We start from the raw sequence: 24,196 nt of genomic DNA, 5'->3' as shown, positions 1-24,196 counted from the left end.
AGTAGAAGAGTAGTTAGCATACTTTGACTAAGCTACCTACAAGTAGTACACCTTTAGTTAGTGCCTAAGTGCTTGAGTCTTTTATGTCACCTATGTTTTATTTCTAAAAGATTCCTTACCTCACAATCGCCCACCTGAATAGTCATCCATTTAGCTAATAACACAACTTAAAAAGCCTGTGTGTAATAGCAATGAACTACAGTTACAGAAAGCAATACAGTCATGGAAGTGAGCTGGAAATCTGTTAGTTTATGTAGCCAGCTTCTGAAGTGAGTACTCTGCATTATATTATGCGCTTGGGTTATACTAGATCTTAGAAGCGTTTGAAAAATTGCAAGTAGTGCCAGTGTAGTTGTTGCCTTGGATCCACTGATCCAGAAGTATGTAGATATTACACCAAGACTGATAAGGATGGAAATGCGCAGAGCTGAAGATAGCTGGATGATATCTGTGAATGACCTCTGTAAATCAGAGGAGGTTTAGGAAGAAGAAATCAAAGCAGAAGTTATATAAAGATTTTTGAATCATTCTGGAAGGGCTGGGAAAGATTATTGGATGGAGATACATACAGGGAGAAATCAGAGGAGATAATGTAATGTGAAGAATGAAATGTAGTAGAAAAAGCAGGCATTTGGTAATAGTATAATTGAGCAGGGATCTCAGCAGAATTTTCTGCAGGATCCTAGCTCCAGGATGAAGTTTTTGTGATAAGATATTAATGATTTTTTCAAAATAGCTGAATGTGCATCTAAATTTATTTTTAAAGACAATCTGTAATGGCTTGCATATAAAGTAATCAGGAGAACTAAAACAATATAAGCTCACTCTGCTTTTAAAGTTTGATTATGGTAGGGTTTTATTAATGTCTTACATTGTCTTTATATAAGCAGGTGACTAACTGGAAACCCACGTGTTTATGAATTGCAGAAAGCATCTGGGAAAAGCTGATCATAAGTGAATGTTATGAAAGTATACATATATAACAGACCGGTAATTGAAAAAGTAAGTTGCAAATTTAGCAACCTGACTGAATTCTATCTTTATTCAATTCTAGGTACTGACTCTGGATCCGTATTGAAACGGACTCCACGTGATTAAAGGTTGGTGACTTCTTTTTTCAGTTCTCACATCTAGTTTTAAAATAATTATTTATAAGAATGTTTAAGTGATCAGGTGAAAGACAGCTGCTTATTAGCAAAAAAAAAATCACAGTGCGATGGAAAATGTAGCAAAAAGATTGTTAATTCAGAAACTTATGCTGGATTAATACACAAAAGCAGTGTTATGCTTTTGACCTCCTCAACACTATTAATTTTTAAATGTTAACTATAGCAACATATAACATTTTGGCATTAAGTCTACATGCAAGGTTTTTTGATTCAAAGATTTCTCTGGTTTGAATACGGGAGCATAGGACCTGATCTGTACTCTCGTTGACTATTCAGAAATGACCTATTAGCTCTACAATGTCTGTCTGAAATGTGTAAGGTGGCACCTGGTGGGCAGGTCAGACAGACTAAAGCCTTTCCTGATCTGGCTCCATATAAACACATTGCTGGGCAATAGGAAGCTCACAGCTGTCAAGAGTGTATTCACTATTCGAAGATAAACCAACTTCGGGCTACCTATAAAGTCTTGTTAGCCCTGCAATAAGCAACATCACATGTCTCTGATGTAGCATACTGGTCTGATAGAATGGAAGACTGTTGAATATTGAAATTGAAACTGAAAGTTGAAGTACACAGTGATAGCTAAATTGGGCAAAGTGGTTCCTAATCCATCTAGTCTACATATAGCAGTATACTTAGATTTTCATTAGGAGGTAGGCAGGCATGATTTTTTCTCCTGAAGATCACCTAAAAAATGTCATTAAGTTAATGTAGTGTTCCTAAGACTAAGTAAGAACAAACAAGAAGCATTTTAATACAATTTTGGAAATTATTTTCAGTATATTGTTTGAAATACTTGCAGTGACATCCCCTGTCATGTTGTAGTATAGGTCCAGAGGAAGTCATGTCTCCTAATGTCAAAACATAGCTTTTTGGCTTAAAGTTATTTAGCATTGAAACTTTTGACTTCTGTATACATTGTGTAACATCATTAATCTTCTGCTGCTGGACAAGGAAAACCACTCCGAGCAGTGCTGCGGTGAATCCTATAGGTGCCTACCTCTCATCCAATTCCTTTTGGGAGTCTGAACCTTGGTGCTTTTGACTGATATATTGACAAGCTTTTTTGCTGGACATTTGTATGGCACTGAACCCAAGGGATCTCTGCAATATAAAGAAAACAACGCTAATGCTTCTTATACATTTTTTTGTGAAAAAAATGCAGTTGTTTTGCATGCTGTTTCAATTTATTTTAATTTAACTAACATTCACACAGATCAAACTTAATTTTTTAGTTAGTGTTAGCTAACCTGTCTGAAAAAAATGGCCAAGAATCTCAGTTACTCTTTAATTCATTGTTATACAGTCAATTATCTGTCCAGCTGTTTTGTATGCTTCCAAATTTCAGACATGACTTTTTCAGTACTGTATTGTTCAGTGCCAGTGAAGTGACATATGTTGTAGACAAGATTTCAACCCAAATGTGTTCTACCTTTAGAAATGTTATGTTTCTGAGATACATTTGTGGGCCTTGATTTATTGCTTAATCTCTGAAGAGAGCTAGCTCTTTTGTTCCACTATTTTTTTTCATGTTTCGGAAAGCTGATTTCTATACTAACAGAGACATAGTGCAGCTTATTGATAGAAATTTGTTATTACCATTGCCTGATCAAAGGTATGATCAGAGTTCCTGGATGTCAGTGGTTGTTTTGCACTTGTATGACAAGTGGCAGATAAAGCCCATTTAGATCTTGACTGAGTATGGGATGTTATTCCGCTGTGCTCAGTGTCATACAAGAGTGTAATAGTTTCTATACTTAAAAAACCCTGAGATTAGGCTCTTATTTTGATTCACAGATACAAAATGTGAAGCTTCTTATGAGCAATATCTCACCAAAAGCTAGTAACTGGCCATGTGGGGGGATGAGGGAGGACTGTGTGCTTCTCAAACCTGCAGCAGTACATGCTGCTGCAAGTAGACTTTCATAGCCATCCTGTCTTCTGGACTTATAAATGCACCTTATTACAGCTTTGTTTTCATGGGACAGGCATTCATGAGGCATGTTTTTCCTTCATGAAAGCTGTTTTATCTGAGATGAGGTCTATCAAATCTCCAGGATGCACCTTTTCTTCTTCTTGAGACAGATTTTACCTACCTTTGCTGCACTGTCCCTCATGCTCACTTGCTCTGTGTACATGTCATCATACCTTTCTTTGTAATAACCCTACAATTGGCAGGGCACATGTTGTTATTCTCTCATTAAAGAACTACTGTTCCTTGCTTACTGTTTTATACAAATCAGCTCATGATCTCAGGAGCAGCTGGATACACCTGATCCTTTTTGTCTCCATTCAAAATGGCCACCATCTCCTGCTGTTTCTGATTTATAACTGCCATCAGTAAAGTTGAATAGTCCTTGTCTTCTTTGGGCTTGTAATTCTATTATGATATAGGGAGAAGGAAGGAGGTGAGAGGGAAAGTTGGGACCATTAAGAAAGGTGGAAAAAGAATAATAAAAGAACCTAGCAGAAAAAAGAAGTAAAATGAAGGTTGAAAGTGATTACAGAGGAATGGGAGGTAGAAATGCAGGAGTCTCCTGCAGTGGTGTCCAGCTGTACTGCAGTGGCAGGTAGCATTACTTATTCTCCTGCTGTGACAGGGCACCTGGGTGCTAGTACATCAGGTAGTATTGTGAGTCTGTGCAGATGCAACAAGCCTGGCATATTCTGAGAGTATCATATTGGGTATGTGCAGATCAGCTGTGGTGTCTATGTGCAGTTCTCCACCCATTACTTTTTCCCAGGGAAGAAAGCTGAGAGTAAGCTGCCTGTCTCCTGCTCTGCTTTTCCTGAGCTCTTTGGATGCAGACAGAGAGCAGGCCAGTAAGTGAATAGTTCTGATCACTATCTTTTGACAGTGCCTGTCATGTAAAATGACAGAGAGGTTGTGGGGAATGCAGAGCAGTTGTAATGCAACGTTGCAGCCTTCCTTTTTACTCTGTGACCTTATGGAGTTACTCAGGCTCACCTAGGATCTGCCAGTCAGTTGTGTCTGGTTTATGATTGGGAGAAATGAAGCCATGCTGTGCACTAGCAGAGGGGTGGTCTCTAGTAGGGCTCATCACTAAAAAGGCAGACTATTCAGCTGCAGGCAACCAATGCAAGGTGTCCTTTGTACATCTTTCATATGATCTGATTGAGAGAGATGTTTCTATCATCTGACTGGGCATGGTGAGTCTCATCTATTGGAAGAGAAAGTTGAGAGGCAAGCATATTATTTGCAGGGTATTCAGCAGTGGTAATGGTGTTGTGTTATGTTTTGTTAATTATTGCATAAGTTGTAGAACCTCATCCAACAAAGCTTTTTGAAGGATACTATAAGCAAGTTAAATGCCTGTACATTGTAATGCTTCCCACACAGTTGTACTTCTGAGATTAAATATGATCTTTTCCTGTTAAAGTTAAACATTGTATTGTCTCAAAAAGTAAAAGCGTTAGATCTGTATTTGGATATAAGTACTGCTTCAGACTAATTACTTCTTGACAGTCTTGCAGAATTTAATTTGAATATGTTAGAATGAGTAGAAGCAGTTCAAATAAACATTTTAGTGGAAAGGCCTTCATAGGATATGTTCTATTTATTATACATTAATTTCTATAACTGTACAGCTGCCCTTTATATAGAAAGCATTATTTTTGTATTACTGAAGTATTTTAAGAGCTATGCTCTTGGTAAAGGCATAAACAAAGCACAAAGGCTAGTCTGTTTTCTACATAGTAGATTTGTTGTTGAAGAGTTTGTGCCAGCCAGTACAGAGAGTGCAATCGTGTCTTATTCCTCTCAAGAGAGATGAATTACTCAACTGCCTCAGCTCCTGCTGTTTTACCTTCTTATCCTTGGATTATATTGTTGAAGTGGTCTACCATTCTTTGCTGAGCAGCTTGTGAAAAGAAAATGCTTTTCTAGTGTAACTGGCAGAAGTATAAATATATAGCAGTCTTCTCCATGAAGTCTTCACCTGTGAACTGTTTTGGATCTGCACCAGCTATCCCAGCAATGTAGTTACTTGTCCTTTTGATTTTTTTTAAGAAAACCAACAGACTTCTTTAAACAGCTCTTTTTCAACAAATAGCATCACACACAGCAGTTTCTATTAAAACTGTTGCAAATTTGCAGTGACTGTTTTATCTGTTGATACGTTTTGATATTGCAGGTAATCTATCTTGCTTTTTTTCTGTTCGGGAAACTTTTTCAAATACTCTAATTTACTCTATTGCTTAGTACAATAGGAACTGTGAAAAGATGAGATATTTCTACATAAGATCACTTGATTCAAGTGTATTTATATCTTCTACTTTAACTCATTCTACTTTGAAGTAGGTGGTATTGTATGCCTTGCACAAGCAAGTTTTTTAAAGTTTGTATTTGCAGCTAAGTAGATGTTCTAAGATATCCACTGCAGTTTTTTTAGGATGCTTTGGTACTGTTGCAATACAGGCCTGACCCCTTGGGGTTAAATGGGACTGGCATACTACTAAAAGGCTCATGCTAACGCCGCTGTCACTGGTGAAAAAAATCTTTGATTTTGGTAGGAACAATATTGAACTGTATGCTTATCTTTAAGCAAAGCATTGAATGGAGTCATTAGCAAGCTAACAGTAAATACTGAGGGATAGGCATACAAAATATTTAATTGGTGGTGTGCAAAGAATTGCTTACCAGGCTGGGTTGCAAAACCTGAAACACTTTGGCGGAAACAAATTAACTGGAGTGACAGAGACTCTGTATACAAGTCCCCGTAATAATTCCTAGCCCTTCGTTTGTGAAGGGAAATTAAACAGGTATTTTGCTCAAAGAAAATACTTATAGCATAAAGAACATAATTTATTGGAGATATTGTAGATTATGTAGATTATCTGATCATCTCTGCAGATGATCAGAAGTTTCATTTGCTGATAATGTTACCCATGTTTACTTGTCAGCACAGTGTGCTCTATAGGCAGAGCTAGTTTAAAGATGCTTATCCAAATGTTTGTTCATACAACTTTTAGTATTAAAGTTGGGGCTGGTTCACAGATATCATTTCTTTTCTTGAGTAGGGAAAGGAAAGGGACTGTGTCAGGCGCTTATATCACAGGTGAGTTGAAAGCTATTTGAATCAAGTCAAGAAAACAAGATGCTTATTTTTATATGGCATTTGTGTTGCCAACTTTCACAACTGAAAAAGAAGAGATTCATGTGACTGAAAATAGAGATACTGGAGAAATAATTCTGTGTGTCACCATTAAGGACACATTAAGGACATCCCAGCCTTCTCTCCTGCAAAAGAGAAACAAAATCAGAGAAACAAAATCAGGCACAAAATTATATATCCTCTTCGTCCAACTAATTGGTAAGCTCATCTTTTTCACTGTATCTGTAGTCAATGATAAGGATGTTATGTGTTATCACATTAAATATTTATAATAAAGATATTTTCCTTACTGAAGAAATTAATTATTCTTAGTTCTTCCAATTTTCTAATACATTTTTTCTTCTGACACATGGCTTTGTAACACAAAGTAGTAGTTAATTTAATTGGTTATGTAAATTTAGTTGGTTATGTACCCGGAAAGTAACTAACACACAGGTGTTCCTTCAAAAAAACCACAGAAGTTTCAGACTCTGTTAAACAATAGTTGTGTTCCTATACCACTTTTCTGGCTGTGCCCTTTATTCTTTAGCAGTAGGCTGGACCCCCCATCTTGCAAAGAATATGTAGTCTGCACCAGCTGACCTTGCTGGACTCTGATATCTTAGATATGTGAATTGTTTTACATAGCATCAAGAACAGCATTTTTTTTTCATTATAACGAGATTAACTCTGCAAAAATAGCTTACTAGAGCTTTCTAGAGATATGCAAAGCATTATTCATAGATTTTTAAGACACAAAACAGTCCCTGGACAACACAAACCACGGAACTTTACCTAGTAATTTCTGCAGATACATACATTAATTTGAACTGCATGTTTTTTTTCAAAGAAATTTCAGTAAGATGTTCCAGTTGTTGATTTTTTGCACTGTTAAAAATACTCATTGACTATAAAGGGACTCTAGATGAAGAGATCAAAGATTAATATTTACAATACAGACTTTTAATGATGGGTTAGATGTATCCCAGCCTATATACATTACATTGTATTAAAATATAGGTAGTATTAAATCTGTTTTTGTCTGCAAATATTCATGGAATATGGTATTTCCTCTTAGCTTTCTCTTAGATAAAGTAGATAGGCTGAACTTCTTTAAGTGTTGCCTGAGGTAAGTTTCAAGAATCAAGTAGCAAACAGAACTTTTCTGTAAGCTCTTCTTTACTCTTAAACATCCTTTTGAGGTGCTGACCCAAGGACTAAACACAGGATATCAGTAATGACTTTGCTAATACCATACTGGTCCTAATTATACCTAATATAAAAGTATAACATATATTCAAAGAATAATTATGTATTAGCAAATAAATCTTCTGCTTATCTCTCCAGGGATGGTAGTCACCATTTGTGCTCAAAGTTCACACCAAAAGTGCATGTTCAGCTAGTTTCTTGGTCACTGTTAAGTTCACTTCAGAGCTTTTGAGCCTCTGAATTAGAAAAGGATGGCAAAAACATGTTTCCTGATAACTGAGTATTGGGTCAAAATTTGATCCAAATATGAATCATAAACAGATTCATTAGTACCTACCTGATTTTGCAGATGGAGTGTAGCAATTGCTGAGTGACATGTTCTCTGATCCCAACATCTGTGTCAATAATCCCAACTCATAGTACTTTGAACATCAGTGTTAAGTGTTCCCTATTTCTTTCTCTTTCACATGTATGCATGTACGTATGTACACACACACATGTTCACATGTACACATGAGCAAGTTACATTCTAGTTGTATAAGTCTCTTCCGGGTGGTGCCTGTTTTTGTTACTCAACCAGATAGAATTGGTTTGGGGATTTTATTTTCCTCTGTCCAGAATAAACTTCAAAGATTCTCAGTAATCTCCTTATAACATATTTGGCTAATATGCAATATATACTGGCCACTGTTCTAACCTTTGAAGGTTTCTCAGAAAGTAATTAGCATGTCCCCTTAAGTGCAGAGCATCGCAAATGCCTTAAAAACAGTCAGTGGCAAAAGCAACATTAGGATTTCAGTGGTGACTACTACATGTAAATTAGATTAGGAATCACTGTGCCGCTGCTGAAGTAAACACAGAGAAAGCTAATATTACTTTGAGTAACATGAGATGAATTCTGCTTCTGGGTACTCGTCAGATGTGGACAGGAGAGAGGCTGTCTGCTGTCTACTCTGCACTTCTCTCCAGTGAGAACTATGTTGGCAGCTGATGGAAAAAGAGGAAGATTCTGTTTTGCCAGCAGTCATGTTGGCTGTTTGAACTTCCAGGAAATAAACTGTGTTTATGAGTCAGAAAGGTGGTTTCTGCATATATAGGTGAGATCTGTGTTGATTGGAGCTTCTAATGTACTTGATAGACTTGAGTCCAACATCACCACAAACTCTTTGATTGATGAGCACTTGTGGAGAGCTAGCCACAAGTTTCATCTGAGTAGTGGCAAAACAAATTTGCTTAGCCAAAAGAAGTAATTAGAGATGGTCTTTTCACTGGAGAAGCATGAGGGGCAGTGGCCTGCAGGGACTGCTTGTTTGTACTGGAGACAACTTCATTTTGAAATTTAAATTTATTTCTAGGACTCTGTCAAAAATAGGTATTAAAGGTGTGAAATTGTGCAAGATGATGTATGTATGCTGCTGTCAGATACAAAGTGACAGGTGATCTAGGTGGTGTAAGTGTTTCTTAGGTCTTTTTTTTCTTCTAGTTTTTTTTTCATTCTTTTCCTTTCCATATAGCCCCATTTTTCTGTCTCTCACTATTCTCTTCCTTCTGGAGTAAGTAGTTCACTAAAATCCAGTGCTTATTAACCTCACATTAGACACAGGATTTTAGCCAGGATCTTTCTTGTCTAGCCGTGTAGCAGTAATTCTCTTCTTCTTTTAGGCTTGCCTGATAGAAGCTCTTTCTCTACATTAGCTCTCTACAGTTTTTATGGGTTCCTACTAGCTTGTTTATATCCCTAGCAAAAAATGGCAAATGTAGAAACACATCTTTTTCATGTGAAACTAGCTTACCTGCAGAACCTGTCTCATATTGTACCTTTATTCTTAGCTGCTCACATCTGTGTGAAGATTTTTGCCTTAGGCAGCATCCTACATCCAATGAGCAATTTTTCTGTGCAAAAGTTGCTGGAGTGAGGCACTGTTGGTGGCAGGCCCACCATTTATCCCATCTCTAGCAGATCGACAGGCCGATCATTTACCCTATCTCTCTACCAGGTCAGCCCAGGAAAAAAAGAAAAAGGCAGCAGATTTCAGGTCATTGCTCTAGGCCACAGGCCATTTTGTAACTTGAATTTATTCCTTCGTCTGTTTCTTGACAGAGTTTGAGGACAAAAATATTCTTCTAAATGAAAATATTCTTCTGCAGCCACAACACACATTTGACTCAATAAAGGATTTAGTCTTTAATTAAAAAGTAATAACAAAACAGAACAAGGGTGTATGTTTCATTTTACTGTCGTTTAAAAGATTCAGCTTTATTTGTCATTTAAATATATTCTGTCCTAAGAGTAAGCTTGCATGAAAACTGTGGCTTATCATTGAAATCTACCTATTACTTAGGTTATTGATCTATGCTCCTATTTCATAGCTGTGTTTATGTGCTTGTGTATTCTGTGTATGTATGTGTTTTTGTACCTGCAACACTATTTACCTTCTGGTGAAGTATAAACCCAGATTTGTTTGATCAGTTTTTCTAGTGAAATTCAGACCAGCAGTATGGAACCAGACTGCTCACGTTATTGTATGTTATTGTCTTTGAATATTATAGTTCATGTTATTGAAATTTCAGCCCTGTAGTTAAGAAAATTCAAGTGTTACATTAACACATTTACTTAAGTGCTTTGCTGGACTACATGTGAGTTATCAGAGTGGATGTTACCAAGCTGCATTAGCTTGCTGTCAGTTACTTTACTAGTGATAACCAATTATCATGAAAATAGTTTTGAGAATCACATTTAAGGTGTGAGAGGCAACTGTATATTTCTGAGCTATCTTTTCCTTGTATTTTATAAAACAATGGGAAAATATGTTTTACTTTTTAAAGTAAGTGATGTTTGTGCAAGTTGGGAATATGTCTATGCAAATTTGGGGCTGGTTCTGTGAACATCATCTTTATTGCAACCTCTGTTTTGACAGCAGACTTTAATTTAACTTTGTACATTCATTTTGTAATGGAATTTGCATGCAATAGCCAAACATCTGGGAGATTGTGACAGAGACACAATGAATGACTCTACGGGTAAAACAAGAAGCTTGTTGCCAGCAGTATTACTCAACTTTGAATGATTCCTTTCAGAAATCACCAGAGTGGGACTGAGAATGGAAACATGGAAATTCCCTATGAGAAGTGCAGGAATGAGAATAGTGTCACAGATTTTTTTCAAAGAGGTTTTCCCTAACTGAAAACTAAGCAGATGAGGAGACTTTTGTGTCCAAAGTGTTCAGACCAAACTCTGGACTTGCTATTCTTCAGGGGTATAACTAAAAAAAGAATAAAGGATTATGGGGGTTTTAGGAGGAAAATATCGAAGCAACTTTAGATCTTAAACAGCAGGAATTCAGAGTCCTGCTGTCCAAGGCATCAAAACCGGAGTTTGGTCTTGGAGAATGCATGCCAGAGACAGAATTAGGGTGGATAAGACAGGAATCTTGTTTGCCCTTTTTTAATCCGGGGTGCAACTAAAACTTGTTTATTTTCATGATAAAACTAAAGAAATAAGTAAAACCCATAAAGATACTAGTTACAGAATAACTAGTAACATGGGTTTCTGAGCTGGCTTGTGAAAAACTCTGGTTCAACTCCTTGTTCTGTCTGATTTAAACAGGGTCTTGAGGCTGTGTTCAGATGTAGCTGTAGTAGAAAGAGCAGTCAGTTTTTACTTGGACTGAAGTTTCAGAAGCATCTGAGCATAGAAGCTCACAGACCGGTCAGAAGTATCCAGTCACCCATTTAGATTGGTTTCTGTTTAGATGTGGACCTAGAATTAAAAACAAAACAAAACAAAAAAACCCCAGTAGAGTTCAAAGACTTCTTTGGGGGTTTTATTTTCCGCTTTATATGTGGTTACATACACATACATTCTATATAAACACTACAGTGTGGAGGGTATATATAAAATTCAAAATATACATTTTTAAGTGTCTTTTAATATGTATATCTAAAAGTGTCTTTTAATAAGTATTCTCTTAATATAGGTTTTGGACTGCTGAGTTAGCTCCCACAGCGTGGGAAAAAAGGATACGAGTCTTGAAGATAATTAAGTTTTTACAAGTTGCATGATATCAGTGGCTCAGTAAAGGGGAAAAACCCAAACCAGTGCCCCACCGAGTGGAAAGCTGTTAAGTATTCTCTTTGGCAGCAATCGACATGCACATGCCTCCAGGCTAAGCACAGCAGGTGTTGTCTCCTGCCCAGAAGAGATGTCAGAAAGTACGTGCAGTGGGGAGAGAGGGTTTTTTTTGGGTTAAGAGGTGTGAGAGAAATTGGACACAAGTCTGTAGGAAATTGGATTTCATTACCTCTGTCAGTCACAAAACAGCTCAATATGTTATTTTACATTTGAAGAAGTGTTCACTGTTTATATTTCAGTTTCCAAGCAGTTTAATTACTGAATTCACCAAATACACAATTTTTGAGATAAAATACCTCTGAGATGTGAATGAGTGCAATATTGAGTCTTTATATAGTATGTTTAATACAGCTAAAGCTTTTTTGCTTCATACTTTATCTTTAGAATTATTAGCTATAAGCCATTTTTTTGGTTTTGCTCTCTGACACTAGTCTGACTTGCAGCTTCAGAAATCTTTTTCATGTTTCTCTGAACAGATTTGCATTCACTGCAACATGGTAAGCATGTAACTTCAGAAGGCCATTTCTGAAAAATCAGATTTCAGTATGGAGTCACAGTATATTTAAATATTTAGCTATTGGTAATATTCTAAGAGCTAGTAATTTATGTTCTTATTTTCATTAATATCAATGTATTTACTTACTGTTTTGTGACAAAAGGACTTGAGTACTGTAAATAATTTCTAAAACGAAACAAAGCATAAAATTAGTTCAGAAGTCTTGCTTTTATAAAACCTTCAGCGGCCTAGGGCATCTTACAAACCAGAACAAAGAACAGTGGAAACAAAAATCAAACAATGTGCCTTCCACAGCCTAAGTGAACAAAAAAACTTTTCAGTGTGATGTAAAGTTTGTCAAATTTGGCTTCTGATAGGCATTCAGAGTTGCATCTTCCAGAAGTGGTGCGTCACAGCTGTGACCTGCGACTGGCCTGCAGTTGTCTATTTGAGTCACTAGTGTGCTAGGCAACTCAACAGACTACTTGTGGTAAGATGTAGGATGCAGAAAGATTGTTACTACACCTAAACATGAATTAATTGGAATAAAAATAGGAATACTTTGAAATAAATATGAAGAACTAGAGGGGCAAAACCAAACAAAGGTAAATGATTTGGCAGTATAAAGGCAGCTGAATTTGAGTGTTGTCAAATGGAAGTTAAGATATACTGGGAAGTTAGTTTGAGCTAGTAGTGTGCATTGCTTTCTTTCATTGGCAATCGTTACAGAGAGTTAGAGACCATTTTAGACAACTCAATAAAAAAAATTGTTCAATGCAGAAAGGAGAGAGGGAGAAGGAAAGGAAGTAAAGAAGTGTTCTCATTCAGGTCTCGTCTCAAATCAGGACACAGCTGGAGCGTGACATAGAGTGTCATCATAATCATACAAAATGGAAAGTCCTGTGTGTGATCTAGTTGTTGCGATACTTGTCTTTCCTAACATCCATTCTATCCTTACTTTTGCTATCCTACTCTCTTCCTTTATAGCTTGAATTGTATGAGCCAGCCTATGCAATGCCATGGCATGTTTGAGACATCTTATACATTTGCACCACCCAGTATATATATATATGCCAGAAGGACTGTTGTATTATTGTAGGGCAGGAACCACAGCAATTACTGCTGTCTCTCAACAGGCTGGACACAGCTGTATTGCTTCTTGTTCCTGAGCTAGTTATCTCTGTATAATCCTGCACTGGATGGCATAAAGATAAACTTTATGATCTAGATGATCGCTCTGTTTTCCTTTGTAAAGTGTTTGCCTCAAGTTTGGGAGCTATTTATAAGTGCATATAATTAATGAAATGTCTTCGGTGGTATTTTGGTTTGAGGATATTTTTTGCTTTTCATACTTGCTTTTTTATACTTGTTTTTGGAATCCTCTAAGATTAACCTTCAGCCTGAATGAGTCAGGTGGTCCATTTACCTTCCACCAGCATTGCAGTTTCTTTTCAGAAACTCAAATATAATTTGTTTTAATACAGTTAATGATATTTGAAGTAATGTTTTCTGGTGCTGACTGAATTAAATTTAATAGAGTTGAAACCTCATGCAACATGTAAACAGTAAAATGGCCCTTAGTTTTTTCTCAATTTCTTGACTTTTGCTTACGATATCCCTTTTCTATGGTTCTTACATGCTCCTTCAGATAAATAACAGGCAGGAGAAGATGGCATGATTTGAGATTTAAGGTTATAAGTGTTTAATAGAAGGTTGAAACCCACAGGCATTACTTTAGTAACAGTAATAATCAGAGCATGAAGGTAGTTGTGAAGGCTAATAAAAAAAGGATGTTACAGAAATATGTAGTGGATAGCAAGATGGGAAATGGGTACCTATCTGAATGGTGTGTGCACTGGTGTAGAATCTAGTGTTAGCTGGCTGTTAATAGAGAAGAATAAGGAGGTAAGAATCTTTAATTATAATTTGTTAGGTAACAATTAAAAATTTCTGGAAAGTGGACATAACATTTGAAATGTGATTTTATGTGAAACTTCTCATCTAATGTTTCATTCCTCATTGTGCTGATTTCAGTTAAAAGGAGAAGTTGCTATCTGGCATAGTATAAGTGAAAGCTAAGTGGTATAAGCAGAGATTTAGTTATCGGATACCGATGATGAATTTATTTGACTCACTATATATGAAATGAAATATTTTAAATATCTGTATACCCATGTATACAGAGGATAACAGTGGTCTGAAATAAGAACAAAAGTGACTCTTAAAAAAGTAAAATGAAAAGATGGTCAGATGTTGAAAAGAAATATAATAAGAAATAGAAAAATGAAAAGAAATAGGAAGAAAGTGATTCATGTTGTTCTCATACACTGCAGAAAATGAGTTTCTTTTGATTGTTCATAATTCATTCTGCTGCAGCTAAATCCAGTTTAAATTATATTACAAAAGTTCGAAGAAATTCTTCCTTGACCACTACTGTTTTTGTGGTTGAGGGAAAAAAAGAAAGACATATGCTTCATGTGGGGGCTCCTAAGAAGGTACCTTGTCTACATTTTAGGCTGAATACCATAATTGTTTGTTAAACATTCAGTGGGCTGAAGAAAGGCTTTGGTCAAAACAGAACGCACTTCCGGAAGGGATTCTAAAGAGGGGCACTACTTCTTTCAAGTAGAGAGAGAGCTTTCAGGAGCCTTGTCAAACTTGCAGCCTTAGATATGGCCTGTCTTCATCAGGTAAGATAACAAGGACTGGAGTCAGAAACAGGCAGAATCCCTTCAAGACTACAAAATCTTGGCATTTTTTTTGTCCATAACTATTGTGATCAGCTCCAGCCCCCTCCAAATGCAAACATCACAGAGATGGACAATAAAATGTGATCCTATGTTTCTTCCTTGTCTACAAATTACAGCTGAACAACCTGATATCCAGCCCAAGTCTTTGTCTCTGAAGGAGCTTGTGCAAGTGTTCTGGAAAGATTTTATGGATTACTTTTTTTAATGCTTCTACTTGATTTTCCCATTATGAGCTTAACAAAGCCAAGATTGTTTTAATTTAAGCATGTTGGTCCTGTTGAAATCCACTTGGCCATTTTCATGATGAGAATTAGCATTTTTTAAGTACTTTGCTGGATCAGGGACCAGAAGATTATTATCTCTTTCAAATGAGTGTTTTAAAGCTTCCTTGATCATTGTAAATAAGGGAGTTATACCAATAATTATTAATTAATAGTATTCCTCTGTAAATTTCCCTGTGAATCTAACTATATAGAAGAATAAGAGCCTTAATTCTAGTGTTTCTTAAAATATACTTTAGCAATCTTAATGCAATTTATTTACTTTCTTGCCTACTGATAATACATTTCTTTATTATTATTTCTGGTAAAGTCACATCCTTTGAGACCTGAAGGTGAGATGTTTTGATAACACATGATTGGATGATGAATCCTCAAAACTTCTCTGTTGAGAAAAACACGACAATCTTAGTCATTTTTTTTTAATTACCCTTTAAAAAGGGAAAATCTCTTGTTTTTCAAATCTAGGAAGGAAAGCAGCAGAGACTCTGAGAAGTTAATAAGGACTAAATAAGGACCTTGGATCTAGGTCTTTGTGTCATTAAAAAAGAGCATTTGAGAATAAGAATGACATTAGCAAGTGACAAAAAACAAGTCTTGGTCATTTTGACAAGCTCTTCCTACTTTTCTGAAAGCATTTCTACATTTATTAGAGATGGATATTGAAGAAAAACTGTAGAACTAACCTCCTTGATCCTCCCTGGTGAGTTATGCATTGTTTTATCTTAATCCTGGTTTTGATGAACATGCTCGGGAAGAGCCTCTGCTGAGGTACAGCAGGTGTCTGTTGCTGTCAATGGCGATTTTGAATGCAGGAGCAGTTCAGGATAGGGCTTATTCTGTTTATTTGCATCTGCATATAATGAAATGCTATTTGGTATTTTTTTTAATATCCTCAGTATCAGGGGAATTGTAGTGAAACTTCTGGACATCAGCACCCAGGACAACTCATCTCGTTTCCTCATTCAGTGGTGACATGGAGCTGAAGCCCTTTTTCCTGGCAGCAGCTTCCAATAAAGCAGAGTCCTAAGTGCTTTTTGTGTTCTGTGCTGATCACTAGTTGTACCTCTTAGTTTCCTGTACTAACACTGCTACTAGTACAGGAAGGATTTGCATCCAAGAGGAGAAACTTGATGCTGAGGCTTAAGGGAAGCTGAGAAAGATATGGAGAAGGTGGCTGAAGTCACATATGAAGTAAATGGCGTGTGTAATAGCACCACGCATAGACTGAAGAGACCAGTGAATGGGGAACCATGGAAATTGGAGATGTTGCAAGATTTTTTTTTTCTTTTTTTGCATAGTAATGAGAGGAGTCTGAATTTTTAATCTTGCGTACAAGATGTCATGGAAAGACTGCCAGGGCTTGTCCACACTTCGGACTATTACCCACTGCTGCTCTTCCATGTGGGCGCTAAAGACACCAAGGGCAAAATGGAGACCATCAAGCAGGACTTCAGAGCTCTGAAGATGGTGGTCAAGGGTCTGGGAGCCCAGGTCATCTCCTCAATCCTGCCAGTGAGGGGGATGGATGAGAGGAGGAGGAGACGGACTTTCCAAGTTAACGACTGGCTGTGCCGCTGGTGTTGGCAACAGGGTTTTGGTTTCTACGACCATGGAACCCTGTTTGAAGATCGACAACTGCTGGGGAGAGATGGGATCTGCCTCACTAAGCGGGGCACACGTGTCTTTGCCAAGAGGTTGGCCAACCTGGTAAGGAGGGCTTTAAACTAGGAAAGATGGGGGAAGGGGAGAGTTATAGTGACAGGGTAGTTGGCAAAAGACTGCTCAAGTCAGGATGCCTCCAACAGGTGAATGCAGCCAGGGAAGTGCGCATGGGATGTGGCTATGGAGGATCCTCTTGTATCCCTCCTGGGAAACCTGCATGCTCGATCACCTCCCTGAAATGCCTGTACACCAATGCACGCAGCATGGGGAACAAACAGGAAGAACTAGAGATCAGTGTGCGGTTGCAGGGCCATGATCTCATTGCCATTACAGAGACATGGTGGGATAGCTCGCATGACTGGAGTGCTGCCATGGATGGCTACGTGCTTTTTAGGAAAGACAGGCCAGGCAAGCGAGGTGGTGGAGTTGCTCTTTATGTGAGAGAGCAACTGGAATGTATTGAGCTCTGCCTAGGGGTGGATGAAGAGCGAGTCGAGAGCTTATGGGTAAGGATTAAAGGGCAGGCTAGCATGGGTGACACTGTTGTGGGTGTTTACTACAGGCCACCTGATCAGGAAGAGGAAGTCGATGAGGCCTTCTACAGACAGCTGGAAATAGCCTCACGATCCCAGGCCCTGGTTCTCGTGGGGGACTTCAACCACCCTGATATCTGCTGGAGAGACAGCACAGCTAGGCACAAACAGTCCCGGAGGTTCCTGCAGAGCATTGGTGACAACTTGACACAGGTGGTGGAGGAGCCAACGAGGAGAGGTGTGCTGCTGGACCTCGTACTAACAAACAAAGAAGGACTGGTTGAAGATGTGAAGGTCGGGGGCAGCCTTGGCTGCAGTGACCATGAGATGGTGGAGTTCAGGATCCTGCAAGGAGGAGGCAGGGCACTAAGCAGGATCGCAACCCTGGACTTCAGGAGAGCAAACTTTGGCCTCTTCAGGGACCTACTTGGAGGAATCCCATGGGTTAGGGCCCTAGAAGGAAGGGGTGTTCAAGAGAGCTGGTTAATACTAAAACATCACTTCCTCCAGGCTCAAGATCGGAGCATCCCTATGAGTGGGAAGTCAAGCAAAGGGGGCAGGAGACCTGCATGGATGAGCAAGGAGCTTCTGGCAAAACTCAACCAGAAGAAGGAAGTATACAGAAAGTGGAAAGGGGGACAGGCCGCTTGGGAGGAATATAGGAACGTTGTCAGAGTAAGGAGGGATGCAACAAGGAAGGCTAAGGCCCATTTGGAATTAAATCTGGCAAGAGATGTCAAGGACAACAAGAAGGGCTTCTTCAAATACATCAGTAGCAAGAGGAAGACTAGGGAAAATGTGGGCCCTTTGCTGAATGGGGTGGGTGCCCTGGTGATGAAGGATGCAGAGAAGGCAGAGTTACTGAATGCCTTCTTTGCTTCAGTCTTTACTGCTCAGGCCAGCCCTCAGGAACCCCAGACCCTGGAGGCAAGAGAGAAAGTCTGGAGAAAGGAAGACTTTCCCTTGGTCGAGGAGGATCGGGTTAGAGATCATTTAAGCAAACCTGACACCCACAAATCCATGGGACCTGATGGGATGCACCCACGAGTGCTGAGGGAGCTGGTGGATGTCATTGCTAAGCCACTCTCCATCATCTTTGAAAGGTCATGGAGAACAGGAGAGGTGCCTGAGGACTGGAAGAAAGCCAATGTCACCCCAGTCTTCAAAAAGGGCAAGAAGGAGGACCCAGGGAACTACAGGCCAGTCAGCCTCACCTGCATCCCTGGAAAGGTGATGGAGCAGCTCATCCTGGAGGCCATCTCCAAGCATGTGGAGGACAAGAAAGTGATCAGGAGTAGTCAGCATGGCTTCACCAAGGGGAAATCATGCTTAACCAATCTGATAGCCTTCTGTGATGGGATGACTGGCTGGGTAGATGAGGGGAGAGCAGTGGATGTTGTCTACCTTGACTTCAGCAAGGTTTTCAACACTGTCTCCCAGAACATCCTCATAGACAAGCTCAGGAAGTGTGGGTTAGATGAGTGGACAGTGAGGTGGATTGAGAACTGGCTGAATGGCAGAGCTCAGAGGGTTGTGATCAGCAGTGCAGAGTCTAGTTGGCAGCCTGCAGCTAGCGGTGTCCCCCAGGGGTCAGTACTGGGTCCAGTCTTGTTCAACTTCTTCATCAATGACCTGGATGAAGGGACAGAGTGCACCCTCAGCAAGTTTGCTGGTGATACAAAACTGGGAGGAGTGGCCGATACCCCAGAGGGCTGTGCTGCCATTCAGAGAGACCTGGCCAGGCTGGAGAGGTGGGCGGAGAGGAACCTCATGAAGTTCAACAAAGGCAAGTGCAGGGTCCTGCACCTGGGGAGGAATAACCCCATGCACCAGTACAGGTTGGGGGTTGACCTGCTGGAAAGCAGCTCTGCAGAGAAGGACCTGGGAGTGCTGGTGGACACCAAGTTAAGCATGAGGCAGCAATGTGCCCTTGTGGCCAAGAAGGCCAATGGTATCCTGGGCTGCATCAGGAAGAGTGTTGCCAGCAGGTCGAGGGAGGTGATCCTCCCCCTCTACTCAGCCCTGGTGAGGCCACCTCTGGAGTACTGCGTCCAGTTCTGGGCTCCCCAGTACAAGAGGGATGTGGCACTACTGGAGCAAGTCCAGCGAAGGGCTACAAAGATGATTAGGGGATTGGAGCATCTCTCTTATGAGGAAAGACTGAGAGAGCTGGGCCTGTTTAGCCTGGAGGAGAGAAGGCTGAGAGGAGATCTTATCAGTGTGTACAAGTATCTGAAGGGAGGGTGTCAAGAGGATGGAGCCAGACTCTTTTCAGTGGTGCCGAGCGACAGGACGCGAGGCAACGGGCACAAACTGAAACACAGACAGTTCCATCTGAACATGAGGAAAAACTTCTTCACTGTGAGGGTGACAGAGCCCTGGATCAGGTTGCCCAGAAAGGTTGTGGAGTCTCCTTCTCTGGAGATATTCAAAACCCGCCTGGACACGATCCTGCGCAATGTGCTGTAGGTGAGCCTGCTTGAGCAGGGGGGTTGGACTAGACGATCTCCAGAGGTCCCTTCCAACCTTAACCATTCTGTGTGATTCTGTGTGAAATCATGAAAATGACTTGGGTGAGTTGAAGGGCAAAGGCTACCACAGAACAATGTCTGACTATATCAGACTAAACAAATCATAAAGCATACTTATCCATTGAGGAGTATTCCTTGGTAACAAAATGATGGACTGAGAAGTCAGAGACTTTTTCATAATGCATGTATGTGACAAGTGTTTTTCAGAGAACTGAGGTAATATAACCTTATCTTTTTCCCATATGATGACATACTCAGGTGCTCCAAAAGGGTTTTATTACTGAAAACAGGGTTCTTTAGAACACAACTTAATATACTGCAACATGCAAATCATTAAATAGGGAAAACTGTAGGTAAAAGAGGTTAAAATAAAAGGCTTCAAAAATGAATCCCTTCCTCTGTGTCCTTGTGGAGGTAGCTTTTTTTCTAGCTCTATATGGTGGTGCAAACTGCATATAGTCCTCTCCAGTTGTACCTATTTGTGTAGCTACTAAAGGTTGGCAGCAGATCTACTCCTTACCGCAAGCATGTCCCTGATCCTCTTAGGTGTTTCCTACCTGCATTAAAGCTGGAGGCTCTCTGCTTCCTGTATCTCTCCCTACCACCTAACATCCTCCTGCATGTAGAAGCTGCTTCTGGCTGAGTGAATTCAGGGGAGAAAGACTTTCCTGGGAACACAGGGGTACTGTGTGCATTTGCTGAGCTTGGGAAGCCAAGCTCTTGGAGAAGTCACACTCTTCCCCTCTGAAGATTTCCGCTGCACATGCAAGGCCAGCATAGACACATGATCTTACTGCCCCTTGCTCTACAACACCCTGTTGTGCAAAGATACACATTGTTATACTGAAAAGATAAAAAAAAAATCATCATACTATCCGTCAGAGTACATACATACCTCTATGGCACTAGAGGTGGAGACAGAGAAGATGGTGAACCCTTGGTTATCAGAGAGTTAGGAAGGGTTTATTTTTGATAGCCTGTGTTGTCCTTTGCCCAGAATGTCCCTTACCCAGATTCATTTCTTCAGAACAACATAGTCACCACCCATGATACAATACAGTATTTACTGCTTGATGGTGTAAACCCACCCCCTCCATCTAGCTTTAGATAGGCATGTCCTACTAGAAAGTCTTATGTGTCTCTCGGTAGCCACAACTGAAGTCATACTGTTTCTTTTAAAGAAGAGACCCGTGGCATTCGCTGATATTTCAGCTTGTTTTCATGGAGATAGCAAACGTCTTTGATTGTCTTTGAGATAAACATAACAAATTACTAAGAAACAAAGTTTCCCTGGAGTTCAACAACCCTGTGGTCCTGCTGAAGTTAAGAGAAATTGCCTGTATCTCTGAGGCAGGATTTGAACCTATAGGTGAAAAATCATTCTCCAAACCCTGGCTACAGTTTTTAAGCTTGCAGTTCACTTAAATGTCACTAATTTGTGCTCCATGTTTTGTGCAGCAATTTTGTTTCATATCAGGAAATGAGAGCAACACTCCAGTAAGAGACATCTAGCAAATTCTGTGCTCCTATCACAAAAGACTGCTAAGTTTTTAAGAGGTGATAACATACCAGCAGTCTGGAAATACCCTGGTAAGATCATAATTGATTTGGTCCGAAGACTCCTGTCCTTCTTTGTTGTCAGGTTATCTTAGGACATTACTCAGTTTAATAGGGATGAAACCTTTTACATTCTTTATTGGCAGGAAGTACACTGTAAACAGGGTGAAGAGATAGAACGTAACCAGCTCTTAACTTGAAGAATAACTTTTATTTTTTCATCTTTAGAGAGCACTGAATACAATTGTATTTCATTCTGCAATGGATAAATTCTGTTCTGTTTAAAATTGTATGCCGGGAGTTCTCTTATTTTAGAACACATCCTCATGCTTGAAAAGATTAATACTTACTATGTGACATTCAGTGAAACTTCTATATAATGAAACTGTTACAGAACAGTTGGGCTGCATCAGTCAGATTTAGTCAGATCTTAAGCGCCAGATGGTGTATTTGCAGTTGTGTTTCAGAATACGATCACAGATTCATTATCTGTCAGTAGCGGTAGCTTGTACTGCTGTTGTAAATAAAAGCTTTATGTACAGAAAGGAGCCTTTCACTTTGGAAACCCTAAAAATTGTAGCTCCAAGTATACAATTAAGTTAATATATAAAAATACTATCTTCTCATGTTCCCCAGAAGTTAAGATCTTCATCTAGGATAACTAAAAGGCTTCTTTCTATTTGGTATATTGATATAGAGTGTGCTTTTTATTAATGTTGCTACACATCTTTACAGACAGGTTACAGTGTGTTCCTGTAGATAGTCCCTTAAGGTACTCACCACATCTTCCTTTTCTTTGAAATATGTTGGGCTTTTTCCTCAGAAAAACTAGTCTGTGTTGCTTGTTAGTACTTTAACTCTAAAAATAAAGGTTTACTTTTATAATGTTGAAGACCCAAACAGTTAATTTTCAATTATTTGCCTGAATAGTTTGATGGAGAGCTATAAAAAGGTGGTATTGCAACTGCTATTTCTTGCTGTCTTTTAGCATATGTACTCCTTAAGACACAGTATTTAGTCTTATATGGTATAATAGTTTACATAAAAAGTATTCCCCATATTTGTCAAGGCGCTACTACTACTTTCAGACTCAGTAATTGAAATGAGCAGTTTGGAAGTTTTCTTTAATTACCATTCACAGGACTCTTCGCACTGCACTGAAGCTACATGAGTATCTCTAAAAGTAGTAAGAGAAGGTTGTAGTCCTTTAGTCATCCCATAATTTACCTAAAAAAAGCTTTGGTCTTGGAACTATGGCAGAAAAAAGAACTGACCAGCGAGTAGAAATACTTAATTTACACTAAATTGCTTAATTATTTTTTTTATATCTGTCAGATGGTTAGCATAGTTTTTGCTTATTAAAATGATGAACATTTATATTTATGTACATAAGATGTATGTATGATATGATGTCATTTAGATTCATTTTTGTTTTCTTGTATTACTTGATTTTCTACCACTAAAATCAAATAAACTGTGCAATTTTAGTCATTTGACCAAAAAGTATTGTTCTTCCAAAAAACAGATGACACTCCTTCAAAGCTTTTCTTTGTTTGTTATTTACATGCTTAGTAATACTAATTAATAAATAAGTAATACTTATTAGATACTTATTACTACTTATTGAATACTTATTATTAAGTAATACTTATTACATTATTTGAAAATAATGTTCCCCTCAGGACTTTTGATATTTATAATACCTTTTGCTGAAACAAAAAGAGTACATAAGAAAAAATTAAAAGTTTATGCGGAATTACAGTTTTGGATGGAGGAGAAATTCTAAAAGCCACGTAAACCAATTACATTGGTATAGATTAGAACATAAGAATTAAAGGAAGGAATGTGCTTTTCATTCCAAATTCTAAGCAGCTTGCAATCCTGGTTTGGCTTGATTTTGGGTTTTTCCCCAAAGTGGTAATATTTGCAGATTTTATTGATTCCACACTAGATTCTCACTGACAAGTGAGACTTGTCTCTCCTACTTACATTAAATGTTAGACTTTTTCCCCTGCAATGTAAGACGTGTATTTAAAACTGTTAATTTTATGTTATCTGTGTGTTTGCAGTTAGTAGTTTTTCATAGAGCATTTCTGATGAGAGGGCAGAGGATTAAAAACATGAGTTGGACCTAGGAATGGATATTACTGTAGGGGAAGATCCTTTCTAGCAGAACCTGAATGTCTGATTTGGTGGTTAGCTGGAGAAACGTAGTGTTTCAAAAGCCAAAAAGGACTGCTTTTGTCATTTGTATTTGTATGCTTATATTCTTTCTAGTCAGAAAGGACTAATGGTGTCTGGTGTGTGGTGGAGCATCTGTTCATTCAGAGAACTGTGAATAAATGGAGATGACATTCAAAAGCCATGCTCTGGTAAAGATGAGAGAGGGTTGTATGCTGGCAGTGAGCAGAAGAGGATGCTGATTGTCACTGACAACTCAGCCTGTTGGTGTCAGGAAAGATGGAGGCTTTCTGTTTATTTTATGTTACTTTTCCTCCTTTACTGACAAGCTGCTGATCTAAGCTGACCTGCATTTGAAAACGCTGGGTGGTACTGACTGGCAAGTATGTTTGACATGAGGATGAAAATTAACTACTGGCCTCCCACCTCTGTTTGCCTGTCATTTACATGCAGTCAAATGCTATCCCATACTGTGTACCAGGGACCACACTGACATTTTCTTCATTCAAAAGTGTAGTGTGACATACAGAGCTAGCAGGGAATGAAGAAAAATTAGGCAAGCAAATCATTAATTTCTTCGC

General features: G+C 38.9%; 1 long non-coding RNA gene across 1 annotated transcript in view; it reads left to right on the top strand.

Moving 5' to 3' along the window:
- Positions 1-1,055: 1,055 nt before the first annotated feature.
- LOC106488532 (uncharacterized) overlaps positions 1,056-24,196 on the top strand; it is a 58,726-nt gene continuing 35,585 nt past the window's right edge. The window contains exon 1 of the long non-coding RNA XR_001293213.1: positions 1,056-1,100. This is a non-coding gene — a long non-coding RNA (uncharacterized lncRNA). The remainder of the gene's footprint in view (positions 1,101-24,196) is intronic.

The sequence above is a fragment of the Apteryx mantelli genome, chromosome 1 (assembly GCF_036417845.1).
Source record: "Apteryx mantelli isolate bAptMan1 chromosome 1, bAptMan1.hap1, whole genome shotgun sequence".
NCBI lineage: Eukaryota > Metazoa > Chordata > Aves > Apterygiformes > Apterygidae > Apteryx > Apteryx mantelli.
Note: the sequence above shows the minus strand (reverse complement) of the source record. Positions and strands in the feature narration are given on the sequence as shown.